The 24,288-nt window shown below is 39.4% G+C and overlaps 1 protein-coding gene across 4 annotated transcripts in view; it reads left to right on the top strand.

Annotated features, from left to right (window-relative positions):
* Positions 1 to 2,160: 2,160 nt before the first annotated feature.
* Positions 2,161 to 24,288, top strand: part of BTBD10 (BTB domain containing 10) — an 82,766-nt gene continuing 60,638 nt past the window's right edge. Inside the window, exon 1 of one of the 4 annotated variants that reach the window (XM_074273151.1) lies at positions 2,161 to 2,804. The gene's annotated coding sequence lies outside the window, so the exon portion shown is untranslated. Of the gene's footprint in view, positions 2,805 to 3,115; positions 3,300 to 24,288 lie in introns of those variants that run through there. The other 3 variants (XM_074273148.1, XM_074273152.1, XM_074273153.1) reach the window with 3 other exon arrangements.

The raw sequence follows: 24,288 nt of genomic DNA, 5'->3' as shown, positions 1-24,288 counted from the left end.
TTTTGCCTTTACTTTAGCCACCCCCTCCAAGACAGATGACACAGTGGATAAAATGCCCAACCTGGAATCAAGAGAACATCTTCTGAAGTTCAAATCTGTCTTTAGACATTTACTGGCTTGTATGACCATGGGGGAATCACTTATTTTCCTTAACTATAAAATGAAATAGAGGAAATATTGCAAACCCATTCCAGTATCTCTCCCAAGAAAACCCCAAATGGTGTCATGGACAACAGCCACTCCCTAATCTCATGTACCCCGAATTCATTCTCTCCTTAATTGCATCTTGTAGGATTCCTTTTTCTCTTTAAGGGAGCCCTTTTTAGCTCTGCACCCTTGAATGTGGACTGGGTTCATTCTTGGGGAGCCTGGCTCATAAAGGGACAAGGTTTTTTCTTCCTCACTTTTGGTTCAGCTTTACACCTCTAACCTGGAGTAATGAAGCTAAGATCTTGGCTTACATCTAGAGTGTCCTCCAAATTGGGGGAGAAATGAGGTACTCAATATTCAAACATCATCAGGTATATGGCTACCTATTTTCTCTATACAAAACACTCTAAAAGATTCACAAGCATTCTTTGATAGTCTTAAGGAGTAATATTACTATTATACTCTTCTGGAAGCCATTTGTGAGACTGCTAAATACGCATTTCTCATTTCACCTCTGAACCATCTCTCTAGGTCCATGTCTTCAAAGCCAGACCATGCTGACACTTTTCCTTCCTCTCAGTGATCTCAGAGGAGCACCGGGAGAGTTGACAGAACATTCACCTGCTGCCTCTTGGCTGACTGAGGGAACCAGGATTTCTAGGGTGGAACTCATGAGGTTCCCTTTAAGGTTGGAAACCGTTTCATTTCCCTACTCGGGGACCTGCGTTTAGAAACACATTAAAACACTAGAGACAACCCCAAATGCAGGCTTGGGTAGATACATGCGCCTGCTTTGACCACCACAAGCTCAAGCTTGCCATAGTGGGAAAGGGTCCCGCCTCTCCCCCACTGCTGCAGGGAGGTCGCTGGGCAGGCCACACACTTTGTTGTAACACTCCCCTAGCCTTGCCTGCAGGGCAGTCCTACTACAGATATATTTGTATTTACCATGTATTTTTGTGCGGGAGTGTGCGTGCTTGTCTATCTTGCATGCATTTCCATACTGGAGGCTTGCCCTCTTCTCAGTTATAGGCAGAAGGGCCCCTGAGGCACTACTCTAATGGTAGAAGAGTTTCTGCTTTTAATAAGAGAAAGGCCAGGCTTAGCCCCTCGCCTCTCTCCATCTGGCCCTCCCCAATAATTTATTTTCTCCTTCCGGGTTTTCTTGAGGGATAACCATATACTTAGATCTTCCACCGCAGAACGCGACTGTCCTCGCAGATTCCCCCCTCCCCCGCCCCGCCCGAGACCCCCTCCATCCAACGTCTCGGACTTTTTTTCGGGAGCACGGTGAGGCCCCTCCTCCTGCCCCGGGCAGAACACAAGCTGAGGAGGGACCCTTCGGGAGCCGACTGAACTTCCCTCCTTCCCCGCCCCCGTACCCGAAGCTGGCTGGGCTTGGGGCAGGAAGTCCCTCCAGCCCTCCCGGGTTATCCTTTGAAAGTTAAAACTTTAATGCGTTAATCAAAGATAAAGCCGCCCCCGGCGCCGTCCCGCAGAGGGTAGAGGTCGGCCCGATCGGGCCCGGGGGCCGAGGCCACGTCCGGCTTGGCCGCGGGGCTCGTCCTGGCCTGAAAGCGATCCAGGGCCGACTCCATGGAGGACAGCTGCCTCCCGAGGTAGCTCAGGTTCTTGCCCAGGTTGGTCTGGGTGTTGGTGATGGAGTCCAGCGCGCATGGAATTGTCCTGGCTAGCACGTCCACCTTGCCGGACAGGTCCTTGATGGCCAGCTGCAGGGACTTCTGAGACTCGTGCAGGGCGCACTGGTTCTTCACCAGCTTTTCGATGTGGTCCCGGAGCGACGGGGCGCCGGCCGGGGCGGTCCTGGGACCCACTCGCGGCGGCTCCCATTCGACGCGGCGGGGATCGCGGCTCGGGAGGCTCTGCAGGCGGAGCGCCGCTTCCTGGACCCGGGCGGCGCCGTCCGGGGCGCCGAGGTCTCGGACTAGCAAGGACCCGCCGGCCGCGGGAGCCCTGGCACGCGGCGCCGGCCTGCCGGGGTGGTCACCCGGGGCCTTGCAGTCGGGCGTCTTGCCCCGGAGGTCCCCTCCTCCCCCGAGGAGGTCGTCCCGCTCTCCCTTGGCCGGGCCGTGGCCCACGCCCAGTCTGCGCACGAGCTCGATCAGAGCCACTATGGCCTCCACGCGAGGGTCCATGGCTTTGGGAAGCTGTGGGCTTCTCGAAGCGAGATGCGGGACAGAGGAAACCTTGGGGGTCACCCCCACCCCGGAAACTCAACTGTGACCTGAGAGCACGCGAGCCTCTAGAGGCCCCACGGAGCGTCACTGGCCAGCTGACTCGGAGCGGGGCGGGGCGGCGTCGTTTAAGGACAGGCCCCGCCCAGGGGTCCCGCCCCTCAGCAACGGCCTCCCTCCCGCCACTCCTCCCGCTACGGCTCCGGTGCCGAGGCCTCTCGCGAGAGCGCGGCAGCCCTGGCTTTTTCTGGCCCACAGGCTCTCGCGAGAGGAGGAAGCGGAGCCGGCCTGCAATCTCCTGGGCTGGCCCTGGCAGCTCCTGCCTCAGCAGTGGCCGCCGCGGCCGCGCCGGCTGAGGAGGGGCGATTCCCCGGGCTGCGAGCTAGGAGGCGCCGCTCCCACTGCCGCTGCCCGCCCGCGGCCCCCCGACCCCCGCCGACGCGTCCGGGCCTCCTGCAGGTAGGGGAGCGCGGCGGGCTGGGTCGGGAGGGAGGGAGCACCTGAGGGGCGGTGCCGCAGTATGGACCCGGGAGACTGGGGGCGGGGTGGGGGCAGACGTTGTGGGGACGGCCTGGGGTCCCCGGTCTTCCCCCTTGCTGGGCGGCTGGGGGAACCCAAGCTTCTCGTCTTCTCTTCAGACAGACCCACTCGTGTTCCTTCTCCACGCCCCGACCCCTCCCCCCCGCAGTCATTCTCACGTCGGCGGGGAGAAGAGCCGGTTGGCATCACAATGGGGGCGCGGCCCGGGGAGGGGGAAGGGCTCCCGGGGAACCCGCGGATGTGAAACCTGCCCACGGCCGCCCTGTTGGGTTCAGTGACAGCAACCTCACGTGGGGCTCCCCCGCCCTCCTTGGAGCCGTCCGGCGCCTCGTCCATCCCTTGGTGCCGCTCGCGGCACCCGGAGGCGCCGTGGGACCCGGGCTGGGTGTGGACGCGTCCGCCTCGCGGTAGCAGGTGTGAGCGCCGGCTGTGGGCTCCGGCACCCCCGCCGGCGCTCTCCCGGGGTCGGGAGCGTGAGCGGGTTTGTTGGGGGGGGGGGTGGCTCTCGCGGAGTCCTATTATTCCTGTAACTGGGATGCACGTGTGTCGCGTTCTCTTGGGTCCGGCTCTCGGTGACCCCATTGAGATTTTCGGGGCAGTTTGTCATTTCTCTTTCCAGCTCATTTTACAGATGGGGAAACTGAGGTAAACGGGATAAAGTGACTTTCCCGGGGCTACTCAGCTCGGAAGGATCTGGGGTCAGATTTGATCTGCTTTGTCCCCTGGCTGTTCTCCATACACTTGAATATAGCATAGAAATACACATCTATAACTACGTATGGGACACACATATAGACAGTGTGTAGCCTGCATCTACAGAAAACCACACGCATGTTATACACATGTGTAAAATGTGTGCAGGTTACACACATAGGTACGAGGTGTATTCTGCACCTGTGTGTGTTATGTGTATGTTACATATGTCTGTGGATGGAAACATGACAGAAGAGTTGATATTAACTAGGCCAATCTGAGAGGAAGCACTCTAATGGGATCAGAAATACACAGATATCCCCAAATTGTATTACACACAGCTCCACTTAGAATGAGAATTCAGCTGTTGCTAAGTACTGAAAGGGGGCAAGCTTAGTTTACCTGGAGTCCTCGGGAAAGAATCCTTGAGTTGATTTGATAGGAATCAGGTTGGATTTACAGAACTATTACACCCTGAATTAGGAGATGGGTCATAGTTCTGATGGATTCTTAAAGTCCTCAGCTCATAGCAGAGTATCCAGTGCTGCATTTTAAGGAGGACATTGACGAGGAGTATGTCCAAAGAAAGATTGTCTAGAGGAAAGATGTTGGAGCAGGTGGGTATTAGGCAGTGAATAACGTGATGGCTCTCTCTTCTCCTTGCTTTGTTACACTCTCCCTCTCTGTGTCTTTGCAATTAATAGTAAAGATAAATTATGTATGCAATTATGTAAAGATAAATTTTCAATGTTACTTTTTTGCAAGATGTAGAGTTTCAAATTTTTCACCTCCCTCCCCATTCACTGCTCTCCCAAAGACATAGTAACTCTTGAGATATTCAACAAATCCTTATAACAAATAGTGATACCTTAGCATTACTAGGTCTTACTGCTGCGACCAGTAAATCAGCCCAATTTGGCCTTCACCTTTGCCTCCCTTCAGCCACAGAAGGCCCAACCCCTGTATCAGCCCTACTCCACAAGACTTCTGATATATGTGATCTCTGTATAAAATCATGTTAAACAGATTTCCTCATTAGTCATGATTTAAAAGAAGAAACAGAACAAAAGAGAAAAATGGTAAAGAACCCCCCCCCAAAAAAAAAAAAAAAAGTGAAAACAGGATGCTTCCATGTGCATTCAGATTCCATAGTCCTTTTTCTGGACTTGGATAGCATTTTCCATCATGAGACTTTAGGAATTGTTATGGATCATTGTATTGTTGAAAAGAGCTAAGTCAGTCCTAGTTGATCTTTGCTTAATGTTGATGTTGCAGTTTAAGAGTGTTCTTCCGGTTCTCCTTACTTCACTCAGCATCAGTTCATTTTAGGTTTTCTAGGTTTTTCTGAAATTTGCTTGCTCATCATGTCTTATTGCACAATAGTATTCCATTACATTCTTAGACTCCAACTTCTTCAGCCATTCCCTACTTAATGAATCTCTCTTCAATTTCTAATTCTTTGCTATCACAAAAAGAGCTGCTATAAATATTTTTGTACGTGTGGGTTCTTTTCTAGTTTTTTTTTTTCTCAATAGTATTTTGTTTTTCCAAATGTACGTAAAGATAGTTTTCAATGTTTATTTCTGTAAAACTTTGTGTTTCAAAATTTTCCCTCCTCCCTATCTTACCTTTCACAAGACAGCAAGCAAACTGATATAGGTTACATATGTGCAAATCCTTTTAAACATATTTCCATGTTTGTCATGTTGTGCAAGAAAAATCAGAACAGGGAAAAAAAACACAAGAAAGCAAAAGCAAGCAAGCAAACAAATAGAAAAAAAAGGTGAAGATAACTATGTATTGATTCACATTAAACCTCCATAGTCTCCTCTCTGGATGTAGAGGGTATTTTTCTATCCCAAGTCTTTTGGAATTGTCTTGGATCACTGCATTGCTGGGACGAAGTCTGTCATAGTTGATGATCTTGCTGAACTGTGATCAATGTTATCTTGGTTCTGCTTACTTCCACTCAGCATTAGTTCATAGAAGTCTTTCCAGGCTTTTAATGAAATTGATAGATCTCTTAAAATTTGAAGAGCTATGATATGGAAAAGGGGGAAATTTAGATTTATTCTCTCTAAAGGGCTTCCTGGAGTGCATGGCACATAGTAAGCTCTTAAAGAACTTTTGACTTAATAATGGGTAGGTAATGTGATGTAGACAGCTTTCAGCTTAGAATAAGGAAGAACTCTTTTTAATGTTAATTTTTAATCCCATTTTTATTAATAATTTTTGTTTTTACATCACTCTTTATTTCCCTGCCTATTCCTTTGAATAAAGAATAAAGGTAGAAAAAAGTGTCAACAAAATTAATTAAAAAAAAAACTCAAAAGGGATCAGTTAGGTGGCACAGGGATAAAGCACCATCCCTGAAGTCAGGAGAACCTGAGTTCAAATCTGGCCTCAGAAACTTAACACTTCTTAGCTGTGTGACCCTGGACAAGTCACTTAAACCCAGTTGCCTCAGGGGGAAAAAACCCGGAGCTTGTGTTTGCAAACAAAGCCTTTGTTTATATGATCCCCTAGAATTGAGGAAGATGATACTCAAGGAGAAAATGTTTAAATTTCTAATTAAACTTAATTCAGAATAGTGTCAAACCTTGAGATTTTATATGTTATTTCATTCGAATTTCACAACTGATTTTTGACCACAGAGTATTGTAACTTAGAATCTATCTGTAGCACTTAAGCCACTGTTCTGATTTTCAGTAGGAAAATACTTAATAAATTCTCATTGCCCAAAGTTGTCAAAGTTTGTGATTTATCTAGGAGTTACATGGGTACTAAATATTGGAGTCAGCACTCAAATCAAGGAATTGTGACTCCAAGATTAGTACTATTGCTACATTAACTATCCTTAAAGGGGACCATGAAAAGATTTATTGGAAGAATAAAACAGTTGAGGTGGTTGATATTTGAAGATGTTAAGATGATTTAATTACCAGACCTTTATGAACCATTAAGGATGTGCCAGACATTGTCCCAGTTACTGAGGATGAAAGGACAAAAAAAGGAAATATTTAAATGCCTACTAAGTGCAGGTACTATGCTAAGTATTAAAGATACAAAAGAGGCAAAAGAGTCCTTTGCTCTCAAAGAGCTCAGGATATAATAGGGGGAACAAAGCAAACTATATATAGATTAAGTAGGAAATAATTGAGAAGGAAGGCAATATAATTAATTGGATTCCTGAAGGTAGTATTTTATTTGGTACTTAAAGGATCCCTGGGAAGCTAGTAGGTAAAGTTAAGGAGGAGAGCATTCTGTGCATGAGGGACGGCCAGAGAGAATGCCAGGACCCAAGAGGTGGAGTGTCCTATTCATAGAACAGCCAAAATGTAAGTGCCACAAGGTAAAAGAGTACATGGTAGGAGTAAGAATTAAGACTGGAAAGATAGGAGGGTACTGGGTTAATAAAAGCTTTGAATATATCAAACAGAGGATTTTGTATTTGTCCTGGGGATGATGGGGAACACATGTAGTGTGTTCCTTTGTTCCTGAAGTAGTGGTTCTATTGGAATCACAGGTAGGGAGGTGACAGGAATCTGTACCTTAGGAAAATGCCTTTGGTGACTGAATAGAAGACAATAGGAGTTGGAAGAGACTTGAGGCACTCTTATTAGAATGGTTCCTGTCAAGTAATAAACACCTGTAGGCAGTGTCCAAGGAGGGGACAGATTTAAGAAGACATTGCAATTATGAATTTGACAGGCCTTAATAATAAACTGGATAATAGAACACGAGAGAGTGAGGAGCCAAAAATGGCCCATCAGTTGTGAGCCTGGGAGGCTGAGAGGATTATATTGCTCTTGACAGTAATAGGGAAGTTAGGTGAGGAGGACAGAGTGGAATGATGAGTTCTGTTTTGAACTTGTTGAATCTAAGATGTCTATTGGAAGTTCTATTTGACCTACTTGAAAGGCTTTTGGAAATAAGAAAGTTGGAACTCAGTATAGGATTGATAGATTTCAGAATCATCAGCATGGACATGGCCATTAAATCGTGGAAGCTGATGGGATCACCAAAGGAAGGAAGGGAGAAGTGAAGAGAATGCCACACAGACTTATGAGGGATACCTCCAGTTAGAGGGCATGACTCAGATAAAGATCCGGGAAAGGGGCCCAAGAAGAATTTAATGTGAAACAATATCTGCTTTCAAGGCATTTACAGTTTATTTTAGGAGACAACATACATTTAGATCAGCAGGTATAGGGAATTTTTTTTTCTTATTTATGGAAAGAACCCAGAAAATTGAGCTGAGGGGATCAGGAAGGAACAATCCATGTAGGTGATGGCATCTGAATTTCAGGAAACTTGGAATTCTGAGAAGCAGTAAGGAGAGAACATTTTGAACCCCGGACATGACAGATGGAACAGCATGTGTGAGGAGCAGCAGGATAGCTAATTTGGCGGCCCATCAGATGTAGGAAGAGAGATACAATATATAATGAGGCTGTAAAGGTTGGTTGGAGTCAAATCCTGAAGGACTTTAAATAAAGAAAAGAAATGTCTCCTGAGACTCAGGATGTGTCTGTCTCCTGTGTGGACCTTGGCCTTAGAGTCAGGAAGATGTGGGCTCGAATCTTACTTCAGACCCTTGTTATTTTTGTGACCTCAGGAAAAGTATTTAACCTTTCTGAATCTAGATGGCTTGTCTATAAAACGAGGGGCTTGGAATTTAATGACCTCTTCAGTTATATTTCTTCTCTAGATCTTTGAGCCTATGACCTGACTTGACTCTAAAATTATTAGAAAACTGCTAGTGTCTTGAAGGGGTGTACTATGGTTAAAAACTGCTTTATAATTATCAGTTCTGCAGTAATTTAGATGATGATTGGATGAGACAAGGTAGGAAAGCCAATTAGGGGATTTAGGTGATATCATTCAACAAACATTTATTAAGCTCTTACTGTGTTCTAATTTGGACAGCTCAATAATGAAGTGAATAGAGTATTGGACATAGAGTCAGGAATACCTGAGTTCAACTCCAGCCTGTGTGACTCTGGCCAATCACTTATTCCTATTTACCTCAGTTTCCTCATCTGTAAAATAAACTGGAAAAGGAAATGGCAAATCATTCCAGTACCTTTGCCAAGAAAATGTCAAATGGTGTCACAAAGAATTAGACATGCCTAAAATCAGCAAACTGTGCTAATCTCTGGGAATACAAAAAAAAAAAAAAAAAAAAAAAAAAAGACAAATACAGTTCCTGCCCTCCAGGAGCTCTCATTGTAATAAGGGAGGTAGATTTGATCTAGTGGTAGCGATAAATTTCATAAATTTCCATTAACATTTATCTGAAATATGTCCTCACACATAGATGGAAAATGGAATATAGGCATATTGTTCTTTAAAGTGACCTGATTCACGTAAACTTCTGTGCCTCTTTATTACCTTAGGACCAGATATAAATTATTGGGTGTTTAAAGCTCTTCAGATCTCCCCTTACCCCAGTCACCTTACATTTTTCTCTCTCCTCCTCTCTATCCCAGTATTATTTAGTTACAAAGAAAGCTGTATACATAAAATTAATAGAAAGTAATTGAGAGAAAAGGCTCTAGGATTAAGAGGAGATGGGAAAGGCTTCTTTAAGAAGATGGAATTGTAGTTAGGAATTGAAGTCAGGGAAGCCAGAGCATTCTGGGTAGGGGTGCTTCCTGGCCCTTCCTAACTGGTCCTCTCCTTCATACTGTACTCTTAGATCTAATTACACTAACCTCTGGTGTTCCTCATGGTATTGTGGACATCTCTTTACTGTTATTAACTAACTTTTCATGATTAAAGTTCTGTTTTACTGTTGAAGGTCCCACCATCCTCCCAATAGCTCACTTAGGTGACTTCCTCAGCTAACTCCTCATTTTCACTTCCCATACCTAATCAGTTGCCAAGTTCTGTTGATTTTATCTGTATAACATCTCTCATATAGACTTTCCTCCAACCCTGCTACCCTGCCCGTGTAGGCTCTCATCACTTTATGCCTGGACTATTACAATAGCCATAGCAGAATTGGGCAACTAGGTGTGGTACAGTGAATAGAGTGCCTTGCCTTGGAGTAGGGAACTCATCTTCTGAGTTCAAAGCTGACCTCAGACACCTCCTGGCTATGTGATCCTGGACAAGTCAGATAACCTTACTTGTTTACTCATCTGTAAAATGAGCTGTAAAAGGAAATGGCAAACCCAGTGTCTTTGAAAAAAGCAATAACAACAAACAAACCCAAATAGGGCCTGATACAATTGAAAATGAGGCATAATTAATGAAAGCCTATGAATCTAGGAGGTGGAGAGAGGAGAGAAAAATCTGATCATCTGACTCCAGTCTGTCCCTACTTCTATCCATCCTCAACTCAGATGTCCATTTGATTTTCTTAAAGCATAACTCTGATCATATACCCTCTCTTCCTTTCTCCTACCTCCCCCCCAAACCCTTCTTCCACCCAGTGTATTTCAATCCACTGGCAATCCAGTAACACTGGCATCTTTCTGAATTCTCATATGACATATTATCTTTCAACTCCAGACATTTTCATTGGCTATCTACCAAATTTCAAGTACTTTTCCTCCTTATTTCACCATCTCAGTTTTATGGACTTTTTCTCAAATATCATCTGAAGGCTCTGCAAGCTTTTTTTAGTTCTCCTTAATCTTAATGACTTCTCTCTGGGGTTTTCTCTAATTTGTTTTGTTGATACCTTGTTTTGTATATGGTGGTTTGCATGTAGTCTTTCCTATTAGAGTGTGGGCTTTTTTGCCTTTTTTTTTTTTTTTTTTTTGTATCCTTAGGACCTGGCACAGTACTTGACCTTTAATGGGTGCGCTAAATAAATAGTTGTTGATATGACTTGACAAAGACGTTTCTTCTCCTGATATCTTCATCTGTTTGAAATGCCAACCAGAATCCTACCTTGTATTGGAAGCCTTTTCTGATCTCTATTCTAATATTTTGTCTCTTGATTACTTCCAGTTTATCTGCTTGTACATAGTTGTTTACATTTCATCTCCCATTTGGCTTAGCTTCTTAAGAGTAGAGGGGGACTATCTTTTGTATCTCCAGTATTGTTATTGTACCTGGTACATAGTAAATGCTTATTGACTGACTGCTCACTAGATATTAGTTGTTGCTTATTTCTCCCAGCTCCCTATTCCCCCTCAAAAAAGCAGTCTAGTCAAACTGACTTTCTTTGGGTTTTTCATTCAAGATATACCATCTCCTAGTTCCATGCCTTTCAACTGGCCATTCCACATTTTTATAATGCCTCTTAGATCTCTTAGAATTCTTCTCTTCCTTAAGACATTGCTCAAGCATCTTCTGCATGCATCCTTTTCTAATCTCCCCATAGCCCCTTAGAATCCTAGTGCCTTCACTCCCAAACTAATTTGTGTTTAATTACTTTGCATATGTTTGTGTTTATTCATTTTACATTACATATTTTATAATAATAGCACTTATATCAATATATAACACTTTCGTTGTATCTGGCACATAGTATTATATAAATTTTATTGTTATAATGTCTTAAACATAAATGCTTGCATATGTGTGTGTATACACACACCTTTCCCCTGTTAAGCTCCTTGAGTGTAGAAATTATTTTATTCTTTATACTTGTGTCCCTAGGCCTTGCACAGTGCCTGGCCCATAGGAGGGTGCTTAGTGAATATTTAATTCATTGAGTAGAACTCGATTAGGTCATATCTTAAAGGGAATAGTCTTGAATTCACCTTGGCAATATTTCTTTAATATAACCCCTTCTGTCCATTGATACTGCTACCATTTTGATGCTTGTGCTAAGAAACTCATACTTGGACTCTTGTGATTAGCCTGCTGATGGTCCTGCCTGCCTTAAGTTTCACCTTCTCCAATCTACTCTGAAATCAGGCACCAAAATAATTTTAATAAAGTATAGGTCTGACTGTTTAACAACTCCCCCAGTCTTCCCCCACATTAAACTTCAGTGGTTCCTTTTCACTTCTAGGATCAAATCTAAAATCTTCTGTTTCTTGTTCAGAGCCTTTCATAATCTAGTCCTCTTAACCTTTCTTAAGTCCTAAATCTTAATCATGCTATGTATTTTGTGATCTACTACCAGCCTCATTGCTGTTCTATGAACAAGACACTCAGTCTCTCTTTTCTAGATATTTTCCCTGGCAGTCTCCCATGCCTAGAATGCTTTCCCTCCTCATTTCTGTGTTGGCTTCCTTGGCATCCTTCAAATCCTTTCTGAATTCTGGTGCTTTTCCTCTTTTCATTATTTTTTTACTTATCCTATTATATAGTACAACATGTTTTGTACATATTTATTTGCTTGTTGTTTCCATTACATTGTAAAGTCTTTGAGGAGCAAGTCATTTAACCTCTTTTTGCCTCAATTTCCCCATTTGTAAAGTAGGGACAATAATAATAGCATCTACCTCTCAGGATTATTGTAAGGATAAAGTGAGATAATGCAAAATGCTTGTCACAGAGCCTAGAACATAGTGTCATATAAATGTTAATTATTATTATATATTTATTGATTAATGGGAGCAATCCACAGAAAAATGTGGGAGAGATGGAGGGGGTAACATGACATTATCTTCATCCAAAGCTTTTTCTTTTAATTATGTTTTTAAAAAAAGAAGCCCTCTTTAGAATGTTTATCATTTTTTGAGTTCTTTTGGTGCTTTTTATCCTTTTTACCTCTTTTTTTTTTGCTTCTACCTGTAGTATTATTCATTAATTTAAATGCTATTTAATATTGCATTCTTCTCTTGTGCTATTCTTCTTTTAGTCTTAGTCTGTTTCCTTTCATACCTGGCTACCTTTTTACAATCGTTAAGACCCACATTAGATCATAGAATCATACATTTTGACAGGTTCTGAAAGAAAGTGTGGGACAGGATAAATATTAGACTATTAAACTGAAGGTCTACAGAGCCCCGTTGTGTTGACCTCTTTGCTGTATACTTGTGAAACCTGGACAGTTACCAGCATCATGCCAGGAAACTCAAAATCAATTCCATTTGAATTGGCTTTAAAAGATAACGAAGATCACCTGGCAGGATAAGATACCAGACACTGAGGTCTTTCTCAAACCAAAGTGCCAAGCATCCAAACTACTGCAGAGGCCACAACTCCATTGGGTTGGCCACATTGTTCGAATCCCAAATGTACCCTTACCAAAAAGACTATTGTATGAAGAGTAAGTGCTCATAAGGTGGTCAGAAAAAGCAAAATAAGGACACTCTCTAAGTCCCTCTTAAGAACTTTAGGATTAATTGTATAACATGGAAGACACTGGAATACCACATTAGAGAAGGTGCTGTATTCTTTTAATAAAGCAGAACTGAATTAGCTCAGAAGAAATGTGAAATACATAGAGAATCTATCCCAAATATCGTAGGAACTATTTGTGCCCAAACTATGGGAAAGCATTCTGAGCTTGAATTGGCCTGATCAGCCACAATTGGACACACTGGACTCTAACAGTGAAATCATTTTGGTCCTCTAAAGAGCAAGGGACAACAAGCCCTTGTCTATACAACCAGAAGTCTACACAAATATGTAATTTGTAATTAATTCTCATCTTAAGTGGCCAAAGGATGAAAGAACATATATACATAGTTGGGTACAGAAATACATTTCATTCAAAAGGAAAATTACAGAGAAGACAAATTAAGAGAGGGATTAGTCCTCAGCAAAACAAACTCCAGAAAACAAAGATACACAAAAATATTTATAGTTCTTTTTGACGTGGCAAAGAATAAAAATCTGAGAAGGATGCCTATCGACTGGGAAATAGTTAAACAAGTTATAAATATAATAGAATACTATTGTTTTGAACATCAAGACATTTGCCCTTACTTAGTTCTAGGATATCTTTCCCATTCTCAGTATCTTTCAAATATCATTGACAATGGATACAGTAATTTACACCTACTAGCCCTTTTAAAACACAAGTTCATCTCATCCCAGTTATGAAATATCATGATATCTATTTTCAAGTACTATTTCCAAAAAACCTTACTAACTAAACCAAATTCTGAACTGTCATTCACTGAGGAAATAATGCTCAAAGCTGATGCTAAACTAAATCATCACTAGGGAAACAAATACCACTACTTCCAAAAAACATACCTTTTTATCCTTTTCTCAGTATCTGTTTTATGTTTAAGCTCCTGCTGCCAGTCCTTTGTCTTCTCTGATTCTGCCAGCTTCTTGAGGTCCTACTGAATGTGTCTTCGTTTCTGTGGGGGGAGGCAAGAGGACTGCCATCCCTTCTCTGGTCTTCCCTAGTTCTTCTGGCTGAGCTTGTCTGAGCTTATCCTTTCTCATCATAGGTGTGAATCTTGTGGAACTATAGTAAGTACTAAGTACATTACTGAACTAGAGAATTGTTAAGCACTATCAATTCCACTGACTTAGCACCTTGTTTCAAGTTCTGGCCCATAACAGGAACACTTAGGACAATCTCCATTTATAGTTACAGGTGGCAACCTTAGAAGAATTGAAAACTTATAGGCTCCCAAAACAAGTTCTGAAAACAGCTTTACAAAATATGTGAAGCTTGGAACAATGCCCCTTCTACCCTGAAAGTAAAGGCCCAACTTTAATATAAAGTTAAAAAAGGCAAGAAATAGGGTGGGAAAATGAGCATAGAAAGTTATATTGATTAGGAAGCTCAAAACATAAATTCAGAAAAAAATAATGTCAAAACAGCTATATAGTCAAAGCCTTGAAAAAAAGTGAATTGGTTTAAGGCCCCCCAAAATTCCTGCAGCTCATAAAAATTTTTGAATATCAAAAGAGAAAGGAAGAAGAAAAATTGAGAAAAGAAATGAGAATGATGCAAAAAAAAATCATGAAGAGATCATTATACAACAGTTTGGTAAAGATAGCACAAAGGAAATAACACCTTACCTATATAGAATAGGCCAAAGAGTAAAAAGAGGCACAAAAATACACTGATAAATTCCTTAAAAGGCAGATTTGGTCAAGTAAAAAAGTAACTCTCAGAAAGTCCTCTGAGCTTTCAGATGAAATAATCAAAACTATTATAGTCATATGAAAAAATTCTCTAAATCACTATTAGAGAAATGTAAATATAGTAACTCTGAGGTACCATTATGTTGGTTAATATTACAAAAAAGGAAAATGATGGATGTGGAATGTGGGAAAAATGAGACTGTTGGTGGAGTTGTGAACTGATTCAACCATTCTGGAGTGCTATTTTAAATTATTCCCCAAAGGCTCTAAAACAAGCAATACCACCATTTGGGATCAGTATCCCAAAGAGATAAACAAAAAGGAAAAGGACCTATGTGTACAAATATATTTAGAGCAGCTTTCTGAGTGGTGACAAAGAATTAGAAATTGAGGGAATGTCCATTAATTAGGGAGTAGTTGAACAAATTGTGGTATATAATTGTGACAGAATGTTACTGTGTTTTAAGAAATGAGTTTGCTGATATCAGAAAAATATGAAAAGGTTTACATGAACTAATGAGCAGAACCAAAGCATGTACATAGTAACAAAATATTGTAAGATGATCAGCTGTGACTGACTTAGATATTCTCAGCAATAAAATTATCTAAGACCATTCTAAAAGCTTATTTAAGGGAGAAGGGAAAGAATTTGGAACTCCAATTTTCCTCCTAAATATTAAAAATTATTTTTACATATAATTGGAAAAAATAAATGTAATATAGTTGTCACATTTTAAAACTAAGTAGATATACCCACACATACTCTCCCCAACCTTGTGTGTCCCATTTCTATTTCTCATTGAGTTTGACACCACAAATAAGTAAAGTGATCTGCAAATCATCAAGCATAAAATATACTTTTGAGTCTAAAACAAAGGATTTCAGTTAAATTACTTCTGGACTCTCAGCTCTAAGATTCATATTTAAAAGCAATTCTCTTCTAAAAGAGAAAATGAGGGATGTCTTTAAAAAGAAAATCAAAATGAGTGCCCCAGAATCCATTTTCCATGCTACGCTCATCTTTCATGTTAAAATAATCTTGAATGAATCAACTAAAGGACTAAGCAGGTTTAATTGCTACTTCCTAATCCTACAGGAATATATTACAATGGCATTTCATTTTTAATCAAATTACATTTTTGTTATTGTTGTTGTTGAGGTAATTGAGGTTACATGACTTGCCCAAGGTCAACACAGCTGGGAAGTGTTACCTGTCTGAAACCAGATTTGAACTTAGGGCCTCCTGACTTCAAGGCTGGTGCTCTATCTACTATACCACCTAGCTGCCCCTCAATTTACATTTTTAAACTCAGTACTGAAAAAGCATCTAGATTTGTATCTTTAAACTGACATTTAACAAGCCATGTAACTAAGAAAAAAGTTTTTTAATCAGAACCTGATCCAACTTAGAAGCATATTGTTTCTGTTAAAAAAAAAATAAAACTTTTTATTCATTTTCTATGGGTCTTGGTCTAGAAAGGTAACATTTATTGAAAAAGCAGAACCCATTAATTTCAATAAGCCACAAGAAATTCAGATAACTTTAAAAAACTTTAAAACACAAGAATCACCCATATGCCTGACTGTCACTAGTAGGTTTAATAGTATCTTATTGATTCCAAGAATGCTTAACTTTCTATTTCAAACCAGCTCTGATAAAGTATTTTTGTCTCTGAATTAGTAAACATTTTAGAAGTAATAGGGGTTAACATTGACTTACCAATAAGACATTCCAAACAGGAATGTATTCAAGTTTAACTGACCTTAGAGAAGTATGATTCACAATTTTAATCATGCACTTCAATCAATGATTCACAATGACACACCTGCATTACAGCTAGAATAAAGGAAATTAGGTCTCTAAATAAATCATTCTGGCTGTGAATTTAAAAATAAGTACCAGACAACCTAGCACTGTCAGAAATGACAAAAATAATATTTTAAAAACATTGAAAATACTTATTTGGCCACTTGGTGATGAATTCTTTATGACAACCCATAAAAAACCTATTTCAAATTATCAATTTGAAATTAAAAAAAAAAAGTTATCTCTATTTCTAAATTTCTCTATGGCGTCATCACTAATCAAATCAGTATGACAGTTAGGTGGCACAGTGTAGAAATATCCTGACTTGGAATCAGATGATTTAAGTTCAAATACTGCCTCAAGTACTTACTAGCATGGTTCAGTATGATTAGTTTAATCCTACAAGGAGATGTTATGGGCCAGAACTTGAAACAAGGTACTAAATGGAATTAAGGAGACAATGGTTAAATCTAGTTTAGCATTGATTTAATTCTACAACAAATAATGGTTTCCTAGTGATAGAATGATTGGTGTATACTCAGTGTGGGGCATATAAACTAGAAACTCTCAGGGCCAGAAAGGACAAGGGCACTGGAAGTAGGAGGTTTGAGATAGTTTCATTCCATCTTCCACCTTTGTTAAGGCTGGAGGCTGAAGCACAAACCCTTGGAAGTCGGGAGATTGGGAAGCCAGAGAAGGCAGGAGGGAACTCAAGGTCTCAGAACCAAGGAGAGAGATAGATCTCCAGAAAAACTAGTCGAGCCCCAAGTGAGGAAGACAAGACTTTGAAGGAGACAATAAAGGATTTGGACTTTAACCCCTGCCTACTTGTGTGGTGATTCCTGAACTGAAACGAAGGCTGCTCCCAGAAACCCCAAGAAAACCTCAACAGAGAACCTTACATTTTAGAGAGAACATTACACCTCCTTACTCAATTACTTCTGTATGTATTTGTTTTCCCCAATATAAAACAAGGTCCTTCAGAGCAGGGACTGTTTTGTCTTTGTCTTTGTATTCTCATTCAAGCATTTAGTAGACACAAGATAGGTGCTTTTGGATTGATTGAACTTGGGATGAGGGGGAGTGATTAATTTTCAGGTAGTTGAAGAGTTAACTTGATGTCAAGAGAAGCTTTCCAGCAGAGTTATCCAAAATTGCAAGAGGTTATTACTTCAGGTGGTAAATAGGGCTTTGTCTTACTGAATGTCTTGATGTAGAGACTTTTATTGTAAAAAAGATTGTTATTCAGGTACATGCTGGAATATGTATTGTCAACTTTTCCCCCAGAGTTTGGTTTAAGAAAGACATCCATGGTTTTATTCCTCCTAAATAAATGGACATGTATACATGGGAAGAGTTAGAACTGAATTCCAGGTGGACATAGACAGCAGCAGTTATAAAGACAAAAATTACAGAGAGAGTGGTGGTATAATTGCATACTGATCTATAGCAGATCTATGGTTGTTTTTTTTTTTTTTTTTCTGGACTAGGTTGTTTTTTCCGAACTGGAAGTTGATATGATTTAGTCTGAGTTGGTTATGTGGCATAGCTGGGAAAATTCTGGGTTCAGTATGCTAATACTGCAAGAAACTTCAAATTTATTGCATTGAAGCTAATATTGATGAATGTACTAAGAAGCAGACTTTATGAAATTTAATAGGTAATTTAGAAATTTAAGGAAAATGTTGGGCATTGGGAGTTAGAGAAACTGAAGACTAAAGAGCCTACATTAAAAGATACACTTACCTTAAGTAATTTTATCTGATAACCCAGGTCTGACTTGTTCTGGATCGTAAGAAAGCTGAAGCAAATCAGGGTGATTAGTAAAGTTATTAACCATTCCATTTTCACAGTATTCTCACGCACATGTCCGGATATATGTAAGGGGTGGGATGGAGAAATGGCTAAATTTTTCCTGTAGAGTTTAGGGTCTTGGCTCTATGATTTTGTTTATGTAGGAACTCCTGCATGAAGAAACACTTCTGTGCAGGTCATCACCTCTTTTGCTTCCTATCATTTTAAATCACACAGGCCTTTTGAGTAGAAGTTCTAAGTGATACTAAACCCATGCCTTCTTGACTCCAAGGCCAGCTCTCCATCTAGCATTTGTTTTCTTGTTCTTTTTGTTTAAATTGAATACTACCATGTTTTCAAAGTGTCAGAAGTATTAAACTTTAATAACATAAAAATGCATTAAAACTTGGGGAGTACCCTATACAAATAGCACTTAGTTTAAAGAAATGTTTTTTAACTTCTGTGTGCTTTTTAAAATAAAGGGAGCTTCAGAATTATCAGTAAAATGAAGACGAGAATGTGGAAGGACAATTTTCTCTTATTATCACTTTCAGTAAATCCACAAGCCCTTTCCTGATTATTTTTTTCTTTTTGAGGCATGAAATATAATAATATATATATATATATATATATATATATATATATATATATTTTTTTTTTTTTTTTTTTTTTGAGGCTGGGGTTAAGTGACTTGCCCAGGGTCACACAACTAGGAAGTGTTAAGTGTCTGAGACCAGATTTGAACTCGGGTCCTCCTGAATTCAAGGCTCGTGCTTGATCCACTGCCCCACCTAGCTGCCCCCAACATGAAATATTTTAATGTAGCTTCTTTAGCCTTCAGTTTCTGTAACTCCAAATACCTAATATGTTCCTTAAATTTCTAAGTTATCTATTGAATTTCACAAGGTCTTGTTTCTTTTTTTAAAAAAATTTATTATATCTTTTTATTTACAAAACACATATATGAGTAATTTTTTCAACATTGACTTGCATAGCCTTCTTTTCCAAATTTTCCTCTCTTTCCCCCATTTCCTCCCCTAGATGGCAGGTAGTTCAATACCTGTTAAATATGCTAAATTATATGTTAAATCCAGTATATGTATACATATTTATACAGTTACCTTGCTGCACAAGAAAAATCGGATCTAGGGAAAAAAAAAAAAAAACCTGAGAAGGAAAAGAAAAATGCAAGCAAACAATAACAGAGAGTGGAAATGCTATGTATGTTGTGGTCCATACTCGGTTCCCATAGTCCTCTCTCTGGGCGTAGATGGCTCTCTTCATTACTGGACAATTGGAACTGATTTGAATAATCTCATTGTTAAAGAGAGCCAGGTCCATCAGAATTGATCATCATATAGTGTTGTTGTTGCCATGTATAATGATCTGGTTCTGCTCATTTCATTTAGCATCAGTTCATGTTGTCTCTCCAGGCCTCTCTGAAATTATCCTGTTGGTCGTTTCTTACAGAACAATAATATCCCATAATGTTCATATACCATAATTTTTCAGCCATTCTCCAATTGATGAGCATCCATTCAGTGTCCAATTTCTAGCCACTACAAAGAGGGCTGGCAAAAACATTTTTGCACATGTAGGGTCCCTTTCCCTTCTTTAAGATCTCTTTGGGATATAAGCCCAGTAGTAACACTGCTGGGTCAAAGGGTATGCACAATTTGATAACTTCCAAATTGCTCTCCAGAACGATTGGATCCGTTCACAGTTTCACCTACAATTTATCAGTGTCCCAGTTTTCCCACATCCGCTCCAACATTCATCATTATCTTTTCCTGTTATCTTAGCCAGTCTGAGAGGTGTGTAGTGGTATTTTATAGTTGTCTTGATTTGCATTTCTCTGATCAATAGTGATTTGGAGCACTTTTTCATATGACTAGAAATGGTTTTAATTTCTTCATCTGAAAATTATTCATATTATTTGACCACTTATCAATTGGAGAATGGCTTGACTGCTTATAAATTTGAGTCAATTCTCTATACATTCTGGAAATGAGGCCTTTTTCAGAAATAAGGTCTGTTTCTTGATCCATTCATAAATTTTAGCTTCAAATGTAATAAATTTGAATATTCATACTTGTTTTCTGAAGTATGTTAAACTAAAATTTCTTTTAAAAATTGTATAGATAAAAGCTACAACTAGTTATTACTTAACAAAAGTACCGTAATATTTCACGCTTTTTGCAACTTTTACCAGGAAGGAAAATACAGGGGAAAAGGCTTCTGAGCATTTGAAATAACTGTCTTAAAACTCTAGCACTTATTAAACTGTACATATTCTTTGATCCAGCAGGCCTCTTCTGGCCCTGTATCCCAAAGAGAACATAAAAAAGGGGAAAGGACCCATATGTGCAGAAATGCTTGTAGCAGTCCTTTTTTAGTGGAAAGGAAGTGGAAATTGAGTGGATGCTCATCAGTTGGAGATTATATGAATAAGGTATATGAATGTAATAGAATATTATTCTATAAGAAATGATCAGCAAGATAATTTCAGAAAGGCCTGAAGAGACTTGCATGAATTGATGCTAAGTGAAATAAATAGAACCAAGAGAAAACATTGTACACAGCAGCAAGATTATGTGATGATCAGTTCTGATGGATGTGGCTCTTTTCAAGAATGAGATGATTCAAGCCAATTCCAATGACTTATGATGTAGAGAGCCATCTACATCCAGAAAGAGAACTGAATGTGGATCACAGTGCTGTTTTTTCACCTTTTTTTGTTGTTTGCTTGCTTTTTGTTTTTCTCAGTTTTCTTTTTGATCTGATTTTTCTTGCGCAGGGTGATAAATGTGTAAATATGTATAGATGGGGGCAGCTAGGTGGCGCAGTGGATAGAGCACCAGCCCTGAAGTCAGGAGGACCCGAATTCAAATCTGGTCTCAGACAATACTAACTAGCTGTGTGACCCTGGGCAAGTCACTTAACCCCAGCCTCCAAAAAAAAAAAAAAAAAAAGAAATATGTATAAAAAAATGTATAGAAGAATTGTGCATGTATATATATAGGATTACTTGCTGTCCAGGAGAGGGATTGGAGAAAATTTTGGAACACAAGGTTTTTGCAAGGGTGAATGTTGAAAACTATCTGTGCATGTATTTTGAAAATAAAAAGCTACTATTTAAAAACAAAAACAAAAAAAAACCTAAAACCATATCCTAGGCTATCTGACCATTTTTATTCTTGTATGTGCATATACATATTTCAGTTACAAAAATCTATTCTTTCCTTCTTTCTTCCACTCCTCATTATCCCTATTTAAGGAAATTTTTAAAAAAGAACATTTCTGAAAGTTCTTAGTTTTCAAAATTATTTCCCTTCAAAAGTGTTATAAAAATTGCTCTTCTGGTTTTGCATTCTTCAGCTTATTCTATATTAGTTCATGTCAGTCTTCCCCAGTTTTTCTTTTTTTCTGAAGCTGGGGTTAAATGACTTGCCCAGGGTCACATAGCTAGGAAGTGTTTAAGTGTCTGAGACCAGATTTGAACTCTGGTCCTCCTGAATTCAGGGTTGGTGCTCTATCCACTGCACCACCTAGCTTCGGGCTCCCCCCCCCCCCCCCCCCCCCGTTTTTCTGAATCTCTTTTTATTAATTTCTTAACAGGTGATCCTTAGTAGCTAGAAGGACTTTGATTTTAATTGATTGATCCCTAATTACTGTAAACTCTCTGGAAAGCTAGTTACTTCCTAAGGCAAGCTGGGAAGAGTTCTGATAGAATAATAAGTGGACCTTTTAGTTTTGATTGTGCATACCTTAGACCCTGGTTGAATTCCTTGTTCAGTTCCTTGCTTTGACAAATACTGTTACTGAATGCAGTCAGAAGGCCAAGTTATGATGTCCACCCCCAGGGCTTTTTTTCTCTATAAAAAAACCTACTGGTACCATAATCTTCTGCCTGCTAAACTCCTTTTTAGGAAGTTAGCCTTCCTTATGGTGATTTTTTTCCTTGTTGTAGCTAACTCTTTTTAGGATGCTAAATCCTTTTTAGGTTTAGCCAGCCATACTGGTGTATGGGAACTTAGTGCCCAATCTTTCCCCATGTTAGTGGCTAACTCCCTTTTGGAACTTAATACACTAGTCAGTGCATAATAGTGAAATCTTTGCCTCTTGATTTGGAGATGGTCTAAGGCTATAAATTCTTTTGAGACCCCTCAAGACACTGGCCTGACACCTCAATATACTTTTGGAGTCCAAAATGTTTTCTCCCTAACTTTTGGTAAATCATAGGGAAGAGCTTAAAACCCCAATATATTTATGGGTTCAAAATCTCTATACTCATAAACCCCATCATTACCATAATTTGTTCAGTCTTTTCCTTAGTTTGTGGTCTTACTTTTAAGTTGTTACCACAAAAAGGATTGCTGCAAATAGTTTTGTATATATGGTACTTTTCTTGTTCAGTCTTTTTGTAGGCATAAGCCTAGTAATGGTATTACTGAGTCAAATGTTGGGGTATAGTTTCAAATTACTTTGTAGAATGCCTGGACCAATTCACAGCTCCACCACCAGTGCATTAATGTTCCTGAATTCTCATTTTAAAGCCATAATTTTTAGTCTTGGCTAAGAGATAGGTAAAAATGGCAGTTGTGAGAAATGACACATTTTTGTAGTCTTTTTATCTTTATCTCTCAAATGCCCATGTGGTCTATGAGGCAATTAATCCTGTAATAATGAATTGTAGTCTTCTGGAAACAGTTAAAATTATGTTTACAGAAAAGTGAAAGAGACCCAGAGATATTAAGTGGCATTCCCAAGATCATGTAACAAATAATGACAGAATTGGGAGTAGAATGTAGGTCTTTGAACTTTCAAGTCTTGGGTCCTTTCCACATTGTGTAGTCCATAATAATAACAGTAATAATAATAATAATAAAAAACATTAACATCATTCTTTATATTCCAAAGTGATTAAATTTGTTATCTCAGTAATAGATGTGGTAATAAATGCTATAATTATCTTAATTTTACAGATAGAGAAACTTAAGAGAAAAGTTAAGTGACTTGCCCAAGGTCACACAGTTTAATAGGTATCTGTGGTAGAATTTGAACTCAGGTCTGCTGTTTAAGCCAAATAGATCTGTTCTGGCAGAACAGTTATATCTCCCTTTGCTGCAACAAAAATAATTTCTATAAAGTTTATTATAATAGCTATTGTAGAAAAAAGCAATTGTTTCTTTTCTGAAGCTTTTGAGAAAGAACAATGAATCTTGTATGTATGTTGAATTGGACTTGGACAATAGGCTGTGGCTCCCTGTGCCCCCTGAGTAGTTTTACTTATTATATCCACTGTTGGGGGTAGACAAGATCCAATTGTAGGACAAAACATTTTGATGAAGTCGTTGCTTGTGAAAGGGACTCGGATATTTTTCAGAAACTTTGACATCACAACAACCAATTTACCCTGTTTTTCTTGTTCTTGGAATTGTGGGATATAATTTGAAAAATACTTAAGTGGACTTAACATCATATATAATTTATATAAAAGAACTTATTAGAACACTTTCTTTAAAATCCTGGGAGGTTGATTTAGCATATTTCCATTCTTACCTATAATCACTTCTTTTTATAATATTGAGGCAGTATAGTATAATATCAAGTAGGCTTATCTTGGGGTCAAGTTCAAAGGTTGCTTTGCTCTTTTACTCTTTGTGTGATCTTGGGCAGTCCTTTAACCCTTCAGATCCTCAGTTTTTTTCATTTGTAAAAGATTGTTGTGAGAATGAAATGAGAAAATAACAAGTGCTTTGTAAAAATTTAAGGCATAAGGATGTCAGATGTTTCATTATTATCATAAATCTTCTTTTCTTTCCAGTATCTTCCTGCTCTAATTCATTAATCACAAATCTACCAATATAGTTTTCTCAATGCATATTCATTCATTCATTCGCTCCTTCATTTATTTACATATCTGTCTTATCTTCTCTCTGTCTGTCTGTCTGTCTGTCTATCTATCTATTCAGAAGCTGTTACTGGCTGTCCATTGGCAGTAGGATAAACTTCTCTAACCCAGATGGGACCTCTCCTTCCTTTGCATTCATGTAGGTGCCAGGATGCTTAAACCATATTCTTCCATCTCTTTGTTGATACTTGGATCTTCCCCAAAGGTCTGACTCATGTTCCACTTTTTCC

The sequence above is a fragment of the Sminthopsis crassicaudata genome, chromosome 6 (assembly GCF_048593235.1).
Source record: "Sminthopsis crassicaudata isolate SCR6 chromosome 6, ASM4859323v1, whole genome shotgun sequence".
Classification (NCBI taxonomy): domain Eukaryota; kingdom Metazoa; phylum Chordata; class Mammalia; order Dasyuromorphia; family Dasyuridae; genus Sminthopsis; species Sminthopsis crassicaudata.
The sequence above is the reverse complement of the archived record's forward strand: the minus strand, read 5'-3'. Positions and strand labels throughout refer to the sequence as shown.